Source organism: Chiloscyllium punctatum, chromosome 35 (genome assembly GCF_047496795.1).
Source record: "Chiloscyllium punctatum isolate Juve2018m chromosome 35, sChiPun1.3, whole genome shotgun sequence".
NCBI lineage: Eukaryota > Metazoa > Chordata > Chondrichthyes > Orectolobiformes > Hemiscylliidae > Chiloscyllium > Chiloscyllium punctatum.
In genome coordinates, this window is record NC_092773.1 from 72172509 (window position 1) to 72190300 (window position 17792).

Genomic DNA, 17792 nt, shown 5'->3' on the forward strand with positions numbered 1-17792 from the left:
ATTTACAGATGACACCAAAATTGGAGATGTAGTGGACAGCGAAGAGGGCTAGCTCAGATTACAACAGGATCTGGACCAGATGGACCAATGGGCTGAGAAGTGGAAGGTGGAGTTGAATTTAGATAAATCTGAGGTGCTGCATTTTGGGAAAGCAAATCTTAGTAGGATTTATACACTTAATCATAATGTCCTAAGGAGTGTTGCTGAACAAAGAGACCTTGAAGTGCAGGTTCTTAGCTCCTTGAAAGTGGAGTCACAGGTAGATAGGATAGTGTAGAAGGCGTTTGGTATGCTTTCCTTTATTGGTCAGAGTATTGAGTGCAGGAGTTGGGTGGTCATGTTGCAGCTGTACAGGACATTGGTTAGGCCACTGTTGGAATATTGCGTGCAATTCTGGTCTCCTGCCTATTGGAAAGATGTTGTGAAGCCTGAAAGGATTCAGAAAAGGTTTACAAGGATGTTGCCAGTTTTGGAGGATCTGAGCAACAGGGAGAGGCTAAACAGGCTGTGGCTGTTTTCCCTGGAGCGTCGGAGGCTGAGGGGTGACCTTATTGATATTTACAAAATTATGACGGGCATGGATAGGATATATAGGCAAAGTCTTTTCCCTGGGGTCGGGGAGTCCAGAACTAGAGGGCATTGGATTAGCGTCAGAGGGGAAAGATAGAAAAGAGACCTAAGGGATCAACATTTTCACGTATATGGAATGAGCTGCCAGACGATGTGGGAGAGGCTGGTACAATACGGTGAAACACGGTGGCATAGTGGTTAGCACTGCTGCCTCACAGCACCAGAGACCTGGGTTCAATTCCCGCCTCAGGAGACTGACTGTGTGGAGTTTGCACATTCTCCCCGTGTCTGCGTGGGTTTCCTCCGGGTGCTCCGGTTTCCTCCCACAGTCCAAAGATGTGCACGTCAGGTGAATTGGCCATGCTAAATTGTCCGTAGTGTGAGGTAAGGGGTAAATGTAGGGGTATGGGTGGTTTGCACTTCGGCGGGTCGGTGTGGACTTGTTGGGCCGAAGGGCCTGTTTCCACACTGTAAAGTAATCTAATCTAATCTAATTGCAACATTTAAGAGGCATTTGTATGGGTATATGAATAGGAAGGGTTTGGAGGGATATGGGCCGGGTGCTGGCATGTGGGACTAGATTGGGTTGGGATAACTGATTGGCATGGATGGGTTGGACCAAAGGGTCTGTTTCCGTGCTGTACATCTCGATGACTCTGTAACTCTTCTGACTTTCAATTTCAACTTATATTTTTGCGTTCTATTTGTCCTAGTTATTACTGCTGATTGGGACTGTTGTTTGCATTTGGAGCAGCTTAACTTAGTCTAGCTGGGCATACTGAGTTCTCTAGGGATTCTTTATTCTGTTCTTTGTGCTTCATTGTTTAATTTTATGAAAAATGGTTTGTCTGTTTTAATTTCTCGTCATTATGCTATCTTACTCCGTGTAATTTTCATTGCACATATTCAGGCACAAATTGCAAAGTTAGGTCAAGGGCTCCCTGAATAAGAGAGTTTTGCGTGGTCTGGCCAAGGTAATAACACTGATACAGTTTATCATTTTCCTTCAATTTCACCTTAACTATGCATGTTTTCCTGCAGAGCTTTCCACACATGGATATGAGCAACTGACACATGTCTTGCCAGCTGAGTTGGAAACCTATGTGGGAATCGATAACAAACGACTCGTCATTTTTTTCTAATTCCATGGTGCTTATTTAGAAATGCACAAATAGCAGTCATCCATCCCGCGAGATGACAAAGTGGTATTAACTGTACATAATTCCCTTTTGTTCGAGACGTGTAAATCTTTCCTGTCTGAGGTGCTATAATGGCTCTTTTAGATTTTTTTTTAAAACGAGAAACCCTACAGTGTTGAAACAGACCCTTGAGCCCAACATATCCAAACCGCCCCTCTGAAGATTATCCAACCCGAGCCATTATTATTGGTGACTGAATCAGAACGAAAGAGTTTCTCCAGGACTGCATTTGCCTCGATTTGTTGTCTGAGCACAGCCCCCCAACACCCGTTAACGTTCTGCACCTCTTTGATATTAAGAAAAGGAAATGGATTAATTGTCATTTGGTAGCCTGTCTGTCATTTCCTCAGTTTGATTTCCGACATGGTTATATTTAAGAGTACTCGTTATTGTGGAAAGTTCTATGAGATGGAAAGTCAAGACGTTCGTATGAAATTGTAAATTGATTCATTCCTGTTGCTGACTGAATGGGCTGCTGGTATATAAACTACTCCACTATATGATGCAGGACCTCTGGTGTTGATCCTCGCACTTTGAGAAACAGTAGACAGCACCCAAATGAGGCTTGTCTGAGATTACGTTTGATTACCTTTCCATGAGAGGATAGATCAGGAATTTATGGTGTATCGGCAAATTAGGTTTCTCCTTGGCTTTGAAACGGGCCACCTTCACGGAAAACAAATGCACTACTGTTGTTAAACAACGGATCAGGGGACTGTCACTGCACCCTAAAACGGGCTGGCCATCGGTGCTTTAGACATTGGCCCATGTTCAAGACTAGGGAGTACAGAAACATAACTAAGTTTCACAGAACTATTAATTGTTCACCAGTAGAGCAGATAAAGGCGAGCAAATTCAAAGCCAGGTTAACTAATGAGAGCAGCATGCATGGAATCTTTGTTCACTACAATGCAAACGATTTCCGTTTGGAACAAGGCTATTTTCGCCCTATTCTGAATGAAGGGTTACTCATCTGTAAGGTCAATGTGATAACCATTAGAGCACGGAAACAAACCCCGCCGATTCTGGATGCTCAGAGTCATACAGCACTGATATCTTCAGACATTCAACACATTATCCTTCTGTTTCATGTCCATTTATGCCGTCCAGCCTTATTGGCATTGTTCAAATATAATGAGAGTGAAGTGAATTTGCTCGGGAAATATTTAACCATAGAGTCATAGAGACATACAGCATTGAAACAGGCCCTTCAGTCCAACTAGTCCATGCCGGCCAGATATCCCAACCCAATCTAGTTCCACCTGCCAGCACCCAGCCCATAACCCTTCAAACCCTTCCTATTCATATATCCATCCAAATGCCTTTTAAGTGTTGCAATTGAACCAGACACCACCACTTCCTCTGGCAGCTCATTTCATTCAGGTACCAACCTCTGCGTGAAAACTTTGCCACCAAGGTCTGTTTTATATCATTCCTCTCTAACCCGAAACCTATGCCCTCTAGTTCTGGAGTCCACCACAGCAGGGAAAGACTTTGTCTATTTATCCTATCCATGCGCCTCATAATTTTTAACCCTCTATCAGGTCACTCCTCAGCCTCCGACGCTCCAGGGAGAACAGTCCCATCCTGTTCAGCCTCTCGCCCATAGCTCAAAACCTCCAATCCTGGTAACTTCCTTGTATATCTTTTCTGAAGCCTTTCACGTTTCACAACATCTTTCCGACAGGAAGGAGAACAGAACTGCACGCAATATTCCAACAGTGGCCTAACCAATGTTCTGTACAGCCACAACGTGACCTCCCAACTCCTGGACTCAATGCTCTCTCCAATAAAAGAAAGCGGACCAAACGCCTTCTTCACTATCCTATCTAAGTGCGACTCCACTTAGAAGGAGCTACGAGCCTGCAAAATAAAGTCCCTTTGACCAGTAACATTCTCTAACACCTTAATATTAAGTGTATAAGTCCTACTAAGATTTGCTTTCCAAAAATGCAACACCTCGCATTGATCTGAATTAAACGCCTTTCTGCCACTTCTCGGACCATTGGCCCGTCTGATCATGATTCTGTTGTAATCTGAGGTAACCTGCTTCACTGTCCACTAAACCAGGTGTCATCTAAAAACTTTGTAACTGTACCACACCTGTGATTATCAATGATACAAATATCTCAATAAGAGGTCCAGCAATCAATTGTCTGGCTTCCCACAGAGTTCTAGGGTACACCTTATCAGGTTCTGTGATCTATGCACCTTTGTGTGTTTAAAGATATGTAGCAATTCCTCCTCTATATAATGGACATTTTGCAAGATGTCACCTAGATGTAGCGACTTTCTGTATCTTCCATATCCTTTCCACAGTAAATACTGATGCAAAATACTTGTTTCGTATCTCCCCATTTTCTGCGGCTCCACACAATGGCCGCTTTGCTGATCTTTGAGGGGCCCTATTGTCTCCCTAGTTATCCTTTTATCCTTACTTTTATTGTAAAAAAGTTTTTGAATTCTCCTGAACTCTATTTGTAAAAGCTAATTCATGTCCCCTTTTTGGCCTCCTGATTTCCCTCTTATGGATACTCCAATTGCTTTTACAGTCTTGTAAGGAATCTCTCGATATATTGTATCGATAATTAACATGTAGAAGGATGTTGCCAGGGTTGCAGAAGCACGAGCCGAGTAAACTGGGACAATTTTTCATGATGCATCGGGGCTGAAGGATTTCCTTACATAAGTTCATAAAATCATGAGGGCGATGGATAGAGTGAATAGTCAAGAACCTTTTTTCCAAAGGCGCACAAATTCATTACCAGAGGGCATTGTATTAAGGTGAGTGGGTAACATTTAAACGCAATATGAGGGACTTTTTAACACAGAGTTTGTGTGTGTGTGGAATAAACTGCCAGAAAAAGTGGCGGAGTCGAGTACACTCAAAACGTTTCAAAGGCATCTGGATATGTATATGGACAGGAAGGGTTCGCGGGATAAGGAGCAAATGCGAACAAACATGGCTAGAATAATTTCGGATATTTGGTCAACAGGGCCGCGTTGGAAAGGATGGTCTGTTTCCGTGTGCTTCATCTCAGTGATGCTCTAGTTGCTGACACCAGCTTTCATTCGTTATTTGCTTCATCACATGGCACGGAGTCTGTGGCACAATAGTTCAGCGTTTTCAGTTATTTCATCAGAAGTTTCGTTTCTCGAAATCACGTGAAGGTGAAGGCTTTCCAAACTTTTGCTGCCAATGACCATTCTCCGTGCAACATTCCCATGTTTTCAGTGAAAGATTTTCATACGGAAAGATAGCTTAGAAATCGTGTTCGCCCCTCAGCTATTGAGAGAAAAGCAACTGTTCTTAACGGGAAACAGAATTAAAAATGACAAGGCGAAGCCATTCACAGACACATTGATGCATTCATGTTGTCTGACCAACAGTTCGAGTCTCCTGGGTAATGAAGAGATCACAAAAATGGTAGAGAGGCAATTTCAAACAAGTTTTCCAACATTTTAGAGCGTTACTGCATCGCCACTTCGAGAAAGTTCTCCAGTAACATGATGAACAACAGAATAGCAGTGAAACGTGAAAAGTGAAGATTGCCAATTAGAGTCTCGAATAGATGACATCAACAATGCGCTGGTGCTTCCTTTAGATCGAGAAGGCAAATCACCAGCCTCTCTCACCAAGACAGAAATGAAGGAAATTAAACATATCACAATTGTCCTCCTTTGCGCCACAACGACATCTAATGGCAAGTAAATTCAATGCGGGATTATATTTGACAACAGCGCTGAAATTATAACCGCCATTTACTTTCAAATGAAACGATTATCAACGCAACTTGCCCGTAACATTAAACACCAGCGTACCCTGCTTGTGTCCAGTATTATGCTGGGGCGTTTTGAGTGGGAGGTGAATTTAATGATCACAGAACCAAAAGAACACAGCATGGACACTGACCCGATGGAGCATACTTGCTGTCCCATATCGCAGACTGGTTTTGAGGAAATGATTATATTTTGTGACGTTCAACGCCAACACATTTCGTCACTACCAAACATTACCATACCAAACAGTCAGCACAAGAGGTCGTCATGGGATTTCTACCCTCACCTCCATAGCGACTGGCACAGATATCCAGCGACTTAGTCCTCTGGGCTACACTGTCAGATGTGGTAAAAATGCAAAGGATATCAGATTGTGTAGCAGACGATACCCTCTAGCACACTTACAGTTCCAGCCTCTGTTCTGGAGAATGAGCAGCTCAAACGAACTCCTCCGCTAGAAAAGCTGAGTTAGCAGTAGAATCCTAGAACGTCTGATGACAGAGCGAGATTGTTGGATTCTCCGTGCTGGTACAATTTGCTAATTTCCCTGTCTTTTTGCTGAACCAGGCATTTTCTGGCAGAGCGTTCCACAGCTGGACATTAGCAACTGTCACATGGCTGCCAGCTGAGATGGAAACCTTTGTGAGAATCGATAAGAAGCGACTCACTAAACGTTATTAACTCCGACAGTGCTTACTTAGAAGTGTACAAACGGCATTTTCTAAACATATTGACAGAAGGTAAAAGGTGATGCAAGATGTCAACAAGGTGCGAACGTACATGAGTGCAATTTGTTGTCGATATGGAAGGCTTTCCGGTCTGGCTCACCTTCATGTCTCTTGTTGCTGATTGAATCAGAGCGAAGGAGTTTCATCAGAGCTGCATGTGCTTCCCTTTCCTATACATTCCCGTTTGGACCTTCCAACTCCTGTGATATGAAGGAAACAAATTTGATGCAATGTCTTTCGTCAGCCTGTTCTTCATTTCTGCAAGTTCATCTCCAACATGGCTTAGATTTCAGAGCACACAGTATTATTTGTGACTGTGTCAAGAGGTTAACCTGAGACTGTGAATTCATTCATTCAGGTTGTTGACTGAACGAGCCGCCAACTTTTCCGGCGCTGAGAAATTTGAACATGTGAACTGCTCCAAAACATGATTGAGAAATTTTGGTTTTGGTTCACCTACGTTGAGAGACAGCAGACAACTTCTCAGTGAGAACACAGAGAGCCTACTCTGGGGTACAGATGGAAGAGAGCGTACATCAGTAATCTGATGTTCGCAGTACCTCCAGCAAATGACGTTTCCCCTTGGCTGTGAAACAGGCCACCTTTGCATGGAAGGCAAATGCAGTACTACTGTTGCAGAAGTGATCAGTGCATTGTAACTGCACTCTTGAACAGAATGGGTATGCGACCATGCAGATGGGCCCGTTGTCCTTTATTCAGCTTTAACACTTGCAGCCATTGAGTGCAGTCTTTCTATTTCAAATAGTTAAATATCGTCCAGTATTATTGCCATTATTAAAAGATTAAGAGTACCACGTCAAATTTCGACAGAAGTATTTACAAGGACATTGACAGGTTTGCAGGGTTTGGACTGCAACATGAAGCTAATCAGGCTGGGAGAATTTTCGCGTGAGGTGCATTGTTCCGAACAGATCGGACTTGTTGTCCAGGACTGAAAGCCAGCTTGGTTGAACACAGAGACGGTGTAATAGGCTGTCAGCACATGTGGAGTTGGCCTGATTCAGACTCAGTCGCTGGGAAACGGACTGGATCCGAAATCCAGCGGAGATGAAGTGTTGCAGGGAGAAAGGTGGAGAATATGGTTGAGAATCAAATCAGCTATAATGGAATGGCCAAGCAGGTTGTTGAATAACGTTAGATCTTATGGGTACATGGAGAGGTCGCCAATTGCATAAAATCTGCCTTGATGACAGAAGACACAGACTGGTGGTAGAAGCTTATTTTATCAACATGGGACCTAATCCCCACTTCGAACTCATACCAACAGCCTCTCAACCCATGCTCACTCTGTTCTCGTAGCAATGCCCTTTGAACATAGAACAGACAGCAATACAATGCAGAACACGCACTTCGGCCCTCGATCTTATGCCGAAAATTGAACTCCTCTACCCTATCCCATTATCATCCATGTGCTTATACAAGGATTGTTTAAATTTCCCTAATGTGGCTGAGTTAAATACATTGGCAGGGAGGGCATTCCACGCCCTTACCACTCCCTGAGTAAATAACTTTCCTCGGACATCCGTCTTAAATCTATCTCCCCTCAAGTTGTAGTTATGTGACCTCGTACAAGCTGACGTTCATCGTCATAGAAAGAAGACTTTCACTGTCTACCCTATTCAATCGTCTGATCATCGTGTACGTCTCTTTCACAAACTCTTCGCATTCTACTTTCCGTCAAGAACAGACCCAAGTCTCTCAGCCTTTCCAAGGAAGACATTCCCTCCAAACCAGGAAAACATCCTTTTAATTCAGCTCTGCACCTTTACCAATGCTTTCACATCCTTCCTGTCATGTGGCGAGCAGAACTGTACACAATATTTCAATGCGGCCGCATTGGCGTTTTGGATAGTTGCAGCATGACAATACGACTCCAGAACTCAATCCCTCCACCAACAAAACCTAACACACCGTGTGGCTTCTTAACAGCACCAGCAAACAGGGTGGCAACTTTCAGGGATCTATGAACATGGACGCCAAGATCCATCTGCACATCCATACGACCAAAAACCGTTCAACTGACACGCTGTTCTGCCTTTCTGTTACTCATCCCAAAGTGAATCACCTCAGTATTAGCTGTATTGAACGCCATTTGCCAACACACAGTCCAATTCTGAAGTTTATCCAAGCCCCCCTGCAACCTACAACAATCTTCGATACTGTCCAAGACTCCACTGACTTTCGTGTCATCTGTAAACTTATGAAGACATCGTCATAAGCCTGCGTCTAAGTCATTTATGAAAATCACAAACGACAGTATTCCCAAAACAGATCCTTGTAGCACACTACTAAGAACCGGAATCCAGGCTGAATATTTTCCATCAACCACCATTCGCTACCTTCTTTCAGAAAGCCAGTTTCTAATCTAAACTGCTAAATCACCGTCAATCCCATGCCTCTCCAACAGTGTAACATGTGGAAGCTTATCAAAGCTTTGCTGTAGTTCATGTACAGCACATCAATTGCCCTACCCTCATCCACATGCTTGGTTACCTGTTCAGTAAACTCAATGAGGTTTGTGAGATATGACCTGCACTTGACGAAACCATGCTGAACATCTGCAATCAAATTTTTGTTTCATGGATAATTATAAGTCCTGTCTTTTAGAATCCTTTACATTTTTTTTCTTCGATCACATGTCAGTCTCACTGGTCTTAAATTACATGGGGCATCCCTACTGCCTTTCTTGATCAAGGGCACAACAGTTGCAATCTTCCAGTCCTCCGGTACTAAAACTGTGGACAATACCGACTCCAAGTTCAAAGCCACAGACACCGCCATCTCCTCCCTAGATTCCTCCGAATACCCGGATAAAAACCATCCGCCCAGGGGACTTTTCTACTTGGACTCCTTCTGAAATTGTTAACACATCTGCCTTACTAACGTCGATCCTTTCTAGTCTAATATCTCCTATGTCATTCTTCTCCTCTGCAATATTTCCTTTTTATGAGTGAAAACCAAGGAGAAATATGCGTTTAGCAACTCTCCCACCACAGGGTCCACACACAATTTCCCACTTCTGCCTTTGACTGGCCCTATTCCTACCCGAGTCGTCCTTCTATTCGTCAATTATATTTATTCACCTGTTAAAAACTGCTCACGTCCTCTCTTTGCTTTTTAAAATTCTCTTTGAAATCCTTACTAGCAAATTCGATTAATTACAGTGTGGAAACAGGCCCTTCGGCCCAACAAGTCCACACCAACCCGCCGAAGCGCAACCCACCCATACCCCTACATTTACCCCTTTCCGAACACTATGGGCAATTTAGCATGGCCAATTCACCTGACCTGCACCTCTTTGAACTGTGGGAGGAAACCGGAACACCCGGAGGAAACCCACGCAGACACAGGGAGAATGTGCAAACTCTACACAGAGAGTCGCCTGAGGCGGGAATTGAACCCGGGTCTCTTGTGCTGTGAGGCAGCAGTGCTAACCACTGTGCCACCGTGCCTATAATCTGGAGCTCTGACTAGCCTCATCTGAACCATCTCATCTCATCGTTACATAAGTCTCCTTCTTTGACTGAACAAGAGATGCAATTTCTGTCGTAAACCATGGTTTCTTGCCTTATTACGTCCTCCGAGCCTGACAGGGACATACCTATCAAGGACACGCAATATCTATTCCTTAAACCAGCTGCATATTGCGATTGTCCCTATCCCCTACCTTTTGCCACCCCATTCTATGCATCCTAATTTTGCCTTTTTGCATTATCGTTGCCGTTGCCCAATCAATAACACTTTCCCTGTGGCATGTACCTATCCCTTTCCAACGCTGAACAAAATGTAACTGGATTATGGTCACTCTCTCCAATGTGCTCACCTACCACTAAATCAAACAACTGGTCCGGTACATTTCAAAGCACCAAATCCAGTGTGGCCTCCCGCTTGTCGGCCCTTCGACAGGCAGTGCGAAAAACCCCTTCTGCACATATGGAGAGAACTGATCCACCCGACATACCAAAGTTGTCGCATTTCAAGTCAGTGTTGGGGAACTTAAAGCCCCCATAATGATCACTCTTTCCTTTCACTCCAAAACAGAATAATTTTGCCAATCCTTTCCTCCACCTCCCTGGATCTCTGTGGAGGCCGATATAAAATCTCCCTCAGTAGATGAGTCCTCGTCAGAAGTACTTTCAGCCACCTCTTTAATTTCCTTTACTACGAAGGCCACAATTCTCCCTCTTTTACGGACTTGTCTGTTCTTAATGAAAATCCGAAACCTCATAACCTGGAACATCCATTCATTACCCAACTCTATCCATGTCTCCGAAATTGCCACACATAGAAGTCCCAGGTACCTACCCATGCTGCAAGCTCAACTACCTCACTTCAGATACTTTTGCCGTAGAAGCACACACACTCCAAACCAGATTGTTGTCCGCCTGCACTTCCCTGTGACCGTGAAATATTGGCCTCCCCACCTGACTCTCATCCTCCTGTGCACTGGAACTCCATATCAGGTTTCCATCCCTCTGCTGAGCTAGTTTAAACCCACACGAATAGCACCAGCAAATTTATTACCCAATGTATTAGTACCCATCTTGTTCAAATGAAGAGCATCCTGTTGGAGAGGTCCCGCCTGCCACAGATTAAGCCCCAATTATCCAAATCCCTGAAACCCTCCCTCCTTTACCATCCCTGCAGCAACACGTTCAGCTCTTATCTCGCACTATTCCTTTCCTCGCTATCCCTTGGGACTGCTAACAAACCAGAAATAACAGCTGTCTGTTTTGTCTCTTCGCTTCCACCCGAGCTCCCTGAAATCCTGCCTTACATTCCTATCCCGCTTTCTACCTGTGTCGTTGGTATCTATGTGGACTACGACTGAGGGCTGATCACCCTCTACCTTCAAGGCCGCAAAGACACGATCTGAGACATGACGAACCCTAGCACCTGGAAGGCAACACACCAAACGTGGCTCTTGTTTGTTCCCAACAAACCGTCGATCTGACCCTCTAACTGTTGTGTTCCCAATGGAAACACTCTCACTTTACCTCATTCCCTTCTGTGCAACAGGGACAGACTCTGTGCGGAAGACCTGCACTCCACTGCGTACCAATGGTCAGTGGTTCCCGTCAATTCCAACACTGTTTAAAACGGTATACTTGTTTTTCAGAGGAGTTGCCACAGGGGATCCCACCACTGACTGTTTTTTCGTTTTCCTCCTCGAACAGTTACACAGCTTTCTTCGTGCCTCAGAGTAACTGTTTCCCTGGAACTCATATCCGTCACAGCCTCTGCCTCCTAAATGAACCTATGCTGAGTCTGTTCCCCTAACAATGGCGTCCGAACCCATCCACTGGTCCGACATTAACAGCGTCTGACTTCCAAACTCACTCAATTTTACCCGGAAGCAGCAACCCAAGAAACCATTCCAATTCTGTTATCCGAGCAACGGCCTGTGAATTGATCCTCGTATTGTTCCCATGGCAAACACCTATGAACCCATCCCTGCTCCGTTTGCCCAGAAACAGCCCATAAAGCGATCCCACTTTGTTTTCCTAGCAATGTCTTGTGAATACATCCTCAAAATTTCTCCTTGCAATAGACCGTGAACCCATCTCCGCTCTCTGCCAGTAGCAATAGCTGTGACGTCATCCACACACTGTTTCCCTCGAAACTGTCTGACGACAATCAGAACTGTGTATTCCAAGCAACAGCCTGTCAACACATCCCCACTCTGTTCCCCTTGCTTCGGCCTGTGATTCCATCCCTACGTAATTCCGCTGACAACGGCTTTTGACCACATTCCCACTTTGTTGTACTGGGAACAACTTGTGAACCCATCCTATTCTGCTTCTCTAGCAACGGCTTGTGCCCCCATCCCCACAATAATCTTCTGGAAACAACCTGTGATCCCATCCCCGCTCTGCTGTCAGAGCAGCCCCCTATGCCCCCATCTGCACTCTGTTATCCTGGTAACGGCTTGTGACCCATCCAAGTCTGCTTCTCGAGCAACTGCCTGTGACTACTTATCCGCTCTGTTTTCTTAGCAACGACCTGTGACGTCATCCCCTTTCTGTTTCACCAGGAACTGCCGGGGTATGCATTTCCACTCTCTTCACCGAGCAAATGACTGTGATCCCATCATCAACGTGTTATCCTAGCAACGTACTGTAAACATACCCCACTCAATTCCCAGAGCAACACGTTGTGAACTCATCCTAAATCTATTCTCCTGACAATGTGCTATGACCCCATCCCCACACTTGTCTCGAACATTTGTACCCCGACAGATTGCTTGTGACTTGTTATCCATCCAGTTCCCTGAGAAACGTCGTGTGAACCCATCCCCCTTTTCTCTCAGCAAAGGCCTGGAACCCTATACCCACTTTGTTCTCCTCTTAACAGTCTGTTACAGCATCCCTACCCGGTTGTGTGAACTACGGGCTTTGAAGCCATCCCCACAGTATTCTCGTATCAACCGTTTGTGAACCCATTGCTGTTCTATTGTCTTTGCAATGAACTGTTCCAGTAGCAATGGAATGTGAACCCATCGCAACTCTGTTCTCGCAATGGCCTGTTACCCTATTCTCACCCTGTTCTACAAGCAGCTGCGTGTGTACCCATCCCTCTCAGATCCTCTTGAAACTATGTGTGATTCCACGCCACTCTATTCTCCCTGTCACCGTGTTCCCGACTCCGCTGACCTAAAACGCTATTTGAACACTTTCCTGCTCGGTCCCTTGAGCAACTGCCTGATAACCTATTTCCACTTTGTTTCGCAAGCAACAGCCTATGAATGCGTCCCCAATCTGTTCTCCCATCGTCTGTCTGTGACCCCATCCACACTCTGTTTATCTCGAAACTACCTGTGGCCCCATCCCCCGACTGTCAGCTGAGCCTGTGAATCCAGACCCAGTCTGTTCTTCTTGTAACGGCCTGGAAATCCATGCCGCTCCATTGTGCTATCTATTACCACTCTGCTTCCCTTGCAACAGCCAGGGAAATCCATCCCCACACTGTTCTATAAAAATGTGTCGGTGAACCCATTCCCACTCTCTTGTCCTTGTAAAGGCCTGTGAACGATCCCTAGACAGTTCAATCAGCAATGGTTTGTAACCACTTCCCTGCTCTGTTCCCCTATCCCCTGTAACTGAATCCCCATTTTGTTTTCCAAGCAATGACCTGTGAATCCATACACCCAATTTTTATCCTCCAAATTGCCGGTCACCCCATCCCTACTCTGTTGTACTTTTCAGCAACCTGCGACACAATGCACAATCAATTTCCTTACAAATGTACTGGGACACCATTCACGCAATGTGTACAGCAACTGCCTGTGAACCCATCCCGATTCTATTGTCCTCGCAACGTCCTGTGAAACCATTCCGCCGATTGTTCTCCTCAGAACAGCCAGCGAACCCATCCTCAGACTGTTTTCTTGGCAACGCCCTCTAACTGCATACCTTTTCTGCTTTCCTACCAACGACCTGTGACTGAATTCTCGACTGTTTCCAGAGCAAAGGCCTGGGATCCCATCCCCACTCTGCTCCCCAACAACATCCTATGAACTAATTTTCACGGGTTTCCCCGTGCAACGGCCTGTAAACTCCTTCTCAATCTATTCTCTCTGCAACTTCCTGTTACCACACCACTGCTCTGTTTCTCTGGCAATGGCCTGTGATCTCATGCTCACTTTTATCCCCTCAATGGCCTGTGAATCCATACCCCCGACTGCGACACCTACCACGCTGTTTCGCGATAGAAACAGCCAGTAAATATTTCCCCACTCTCTTCCCCTCCCAATGGCTCGTGTCCTCATCCCCACTGTGTTCACCTCACAATGCCTTATCAGCTCATTCGCCCAATTGTTATCCGTCCAACGAACTGTTATCTCAGCCGGAATTTGTTCTCCTAAAATCTGTCGCAAACCACATCCTTGCCCTGTTTCTCCAACAATGACTTGTTACTCAATGCCGACTTGGTTTCCATGGCAGCGACCTAGAGCCCCATCTCCATGTTGTATTCCAAACAACTGCCTTTAAATCCATTCTCACTCTGCTGTGCTAGCAATGGAACGTGACCCCATCCCCACGCTGTTACCGTCTCAACAGCCTTTGAATACAGTTCCACACAGTTCCCCCGGTAACCGCCTGTGAAACCAACACCACTCTGTTCCCCTAGCAACTGTCTGTGACCCCATCTCCGCTATGATCTCCTAAGAACTGCTTGTGAGCGCATTCCAGCCGTTTTCTGAGAGCAATAACCTGTCAACACATCCCCTCGACGTTTTCCCGAGCAACGGGCTGTAACCCATCCCTTCTCTGTTCCCCAAGCAAAGTCCTGGGACACAATTTCGACAATATTCACTTAGAAAAGAGCTGTGACCTCAGTCTCACACTGTTGCCCTGACAACTGCCTTGACAACACTCCTGCTTTTATCTTTTCGCAACTGACTGTCATCCAGTCTCCACTCTGTTTTCCTGCAAAGACCTTTGAAACCAACTCAACGTTTCTTGCCTAGCAACTGCACGTGACCCTGTCTCCTCCTTTTTGCCTCTCATCTGCATGTGACCCTATCCCCTCTGTGTTCCATAGCAAAGAACTCCATCCTTAGCAACACCGTGTGGTTCCATCCCCTCCCTGTTCACCTCGCAACTGCCTATAGCTCCAACACCACTTTGTTCTCCGAGCAACGGCCTGTGAAGCCAACTACACAGTTTTCCCTGAGTAGCGACTGTTGAAACTATCTCTACACTGCTCTGGTCGTAATAACCAATGGCCACATCTCTAATCGGTTCTCTTAGCATTAGCCTATGAACACGTAAACACTCTGATCACCCGTGACTCAGTGTACACTCTGTTTCCCTCGCATCCTCTCCCCTCACTGTTTGGAGATGCCGGTCTTGGACTGTGGTGTATAAAGTTAACAATCACACAACACCAGGTTATAGTCCAACAGGTTTAATTGGAAGCACACTAGCTTTCGGAGCGACACTCCTTCCTCAGGTGATCCCCTCACTGAGTAGTCTCCCCTCAGTGTTCTCCTTGCAAATGCCTGTAAACCTATCCCCACTCTATATTCAGTGCTACGGCCTGTGAACCCATTCCCCTGACTGGTCTCCAAAGAACGGCCAGTGAACCCATGTCCACCCTGTACCCTGCTTGTGATTCCATATCCGTCTTTTTTTTATTCCTATGCAAATGCCTGTTACTCCATCGACACTGTGCTCCCATGGTAACGGCCTGTTAGCCCATCCTCACTATGTTCTCCCAGCAAAGGCCTAGAAACCGTCCCCTTTCTTTTCCCCAATAACAGCCTATGACCCAAGACCCACTGTGTTCCCCGAGCAACGATCTGTGAGTCAATCCCCACTCTGTTCCCCTAGTAACTGTAACCCCCATGCCCCCTGTGTACTTTTAGCGACTGCCTGTGACCAAATTCAAACTCTGCTCGCTTAGTAATGGTCTATGACCCCTTCCTCACTCTGTTCTCTCAGCACCCTCTGTGAAGCTATCTCAACTCTGGTGACCTCGCAATATCCTTTGACCCCATCCCCAATCCGTTCTCTTAGCAACTGCCTGTGACCCAATACCCAGTCTGCTACTTAGTAACGTTGTGTGAAACCATCCCAAATCTGTTCTCCAAGCAATTGCCTTTTAACCGTTCCCACTCATTCCTTCAAACAACTGCCCAGAACCCCCATCTTCATTCTGTTGTCTTAGCAACAGCCTTTGAGACCATCCACGACTGTTATCCTTCCATTCGCAGTTTGTTCGCCTAGCTATAACCTGTGACCATCATCCACACTCTGTTCTTCCAGCAACTGCGTTTTTGAGCCCATTCGCGCTCTTTTCCCTCGCAACAGGCTGTGGTTGCATCCACAAGATGTCGCCATAGGAATGACCTGCAAACCCACCTCCACTCTGTTCTCACATCAACGAGCTGTGACCACATTGCTACGGTGCTATTCTAGCAACTGCCTCTGACCCCCATTCCCGCTCGGTTTTACGAGCAAAGGCCTTTGAACACCTTCACCGCTCTGTTCCCTGAGCAACACCCTGGGAACACCATCCCTGCTGATTTCCCCGAACAACGACCTGTGATTTAATCCCGACTCTGTTTCCCCACTAATAATCTCTGACACGATCCACATTCTCTTCTCCTGGCAACTGCCTGGAACTCCATCCCCGCTGGGTTATCCTCGCAAGTGCCAATGGCCACAAACCCGCTGTTTTCTGATAGCAAAAGACTGGGAACCCATCACCTCATTATTCCCTTGCAATTGCCTGTTCGCACCATTCCCGCTCTGTTCTCTGAACAGCGACCTGAGTTTCAATCCCCACACTGTTTCACGAGCAACTGTATGAGGCCGCATCACCCTGTGGTCCCCGAGCATCACACTGTGAAATCATCACCAGTCTGTCCCTCTCTCAACTGCCTGTGACCAGATCCCACTTTGTTCTGATCGTGACAATCTGTACTCTCTTCCCCGCTCTGTGCCTCAAATAGGGATCTGTGACTGAACAGCCACTCTTCTTTTTTTCCCAAGTAAGCGCCTGTGATCCTATCCACATTGTGAAATCCATTAATGACCTTCGAAAACATGCTCACTGTGTTCTCCCTGTAACTCCCTGTAAAATTATACCCACTCTGCTCCCCTCGCAACTGCGTGTCAACCAATTCCAAAACTGTATCCCTCGCGATGACCTGTGATCCCATCCTCACATTGTTCTCCTTGCAAATGCCTGTGACGCAATCATAGCTCTGTTCTCTCTCAGTGGCCTGTAAATCCAATCATACTATGTGTCCCAAGCAATGGACTGTGAAATCATTCCCACTCTGTTCGCCGAGCAACTGTCTGTCAACACATGCCCAGTCTGTTCCACTAGGAATGTCCTTTGAACCAACGCCCAATTTTTGCGCTTGGCTACAGGCTTTAAACCCATCTCCACACTGTTCCACTCGCAATGGCCTGTGAACCCAACCAGACTCTGTTTGCCCATCCTTGTTCATTGTCCTCGCAACGGCCCGTGAACCTGTCACCACTCTGTTGTCCCAGCAACGACCTGTGACAACATCCCCACTCTGTTTCCAATAATCACCTTCGAACCCATCCCCTTTCGATTCCCCGAGCAATAGCCTGTGAATCCCGCCCCACTCTGTTCCAGCAAAAGCCTGGAACTCCATCCCCGTTCAGTTTCCCTAAAAAAGACCTGTGACCCGAACGAACTCTGTTCTGCTCGCATCAGCCTGTAACACTATTCCTGCTTTGTGGCCGTCGAAACGGCTTGTGACCCTATCCCCATTTTGTTGTCCGAGCAACCTCCCGTGAACGCAAACCCTTTTTTCTTCCCCGAGCAGCTGTCTGTGAATCCATCCCCACTAAGTTCTCCAAGCCACAGTCTGGAACCCCATTCCCGCTCTGTACCCCTACCAATGACCTGTGATTCCAACACTACTACATTTCCTTAGCAGCTGTCTGTGATTACATCTCGTCTCTATTCCCTGGCAACTGCCTGTGAATAACCCCCGACTCTGTTCCCC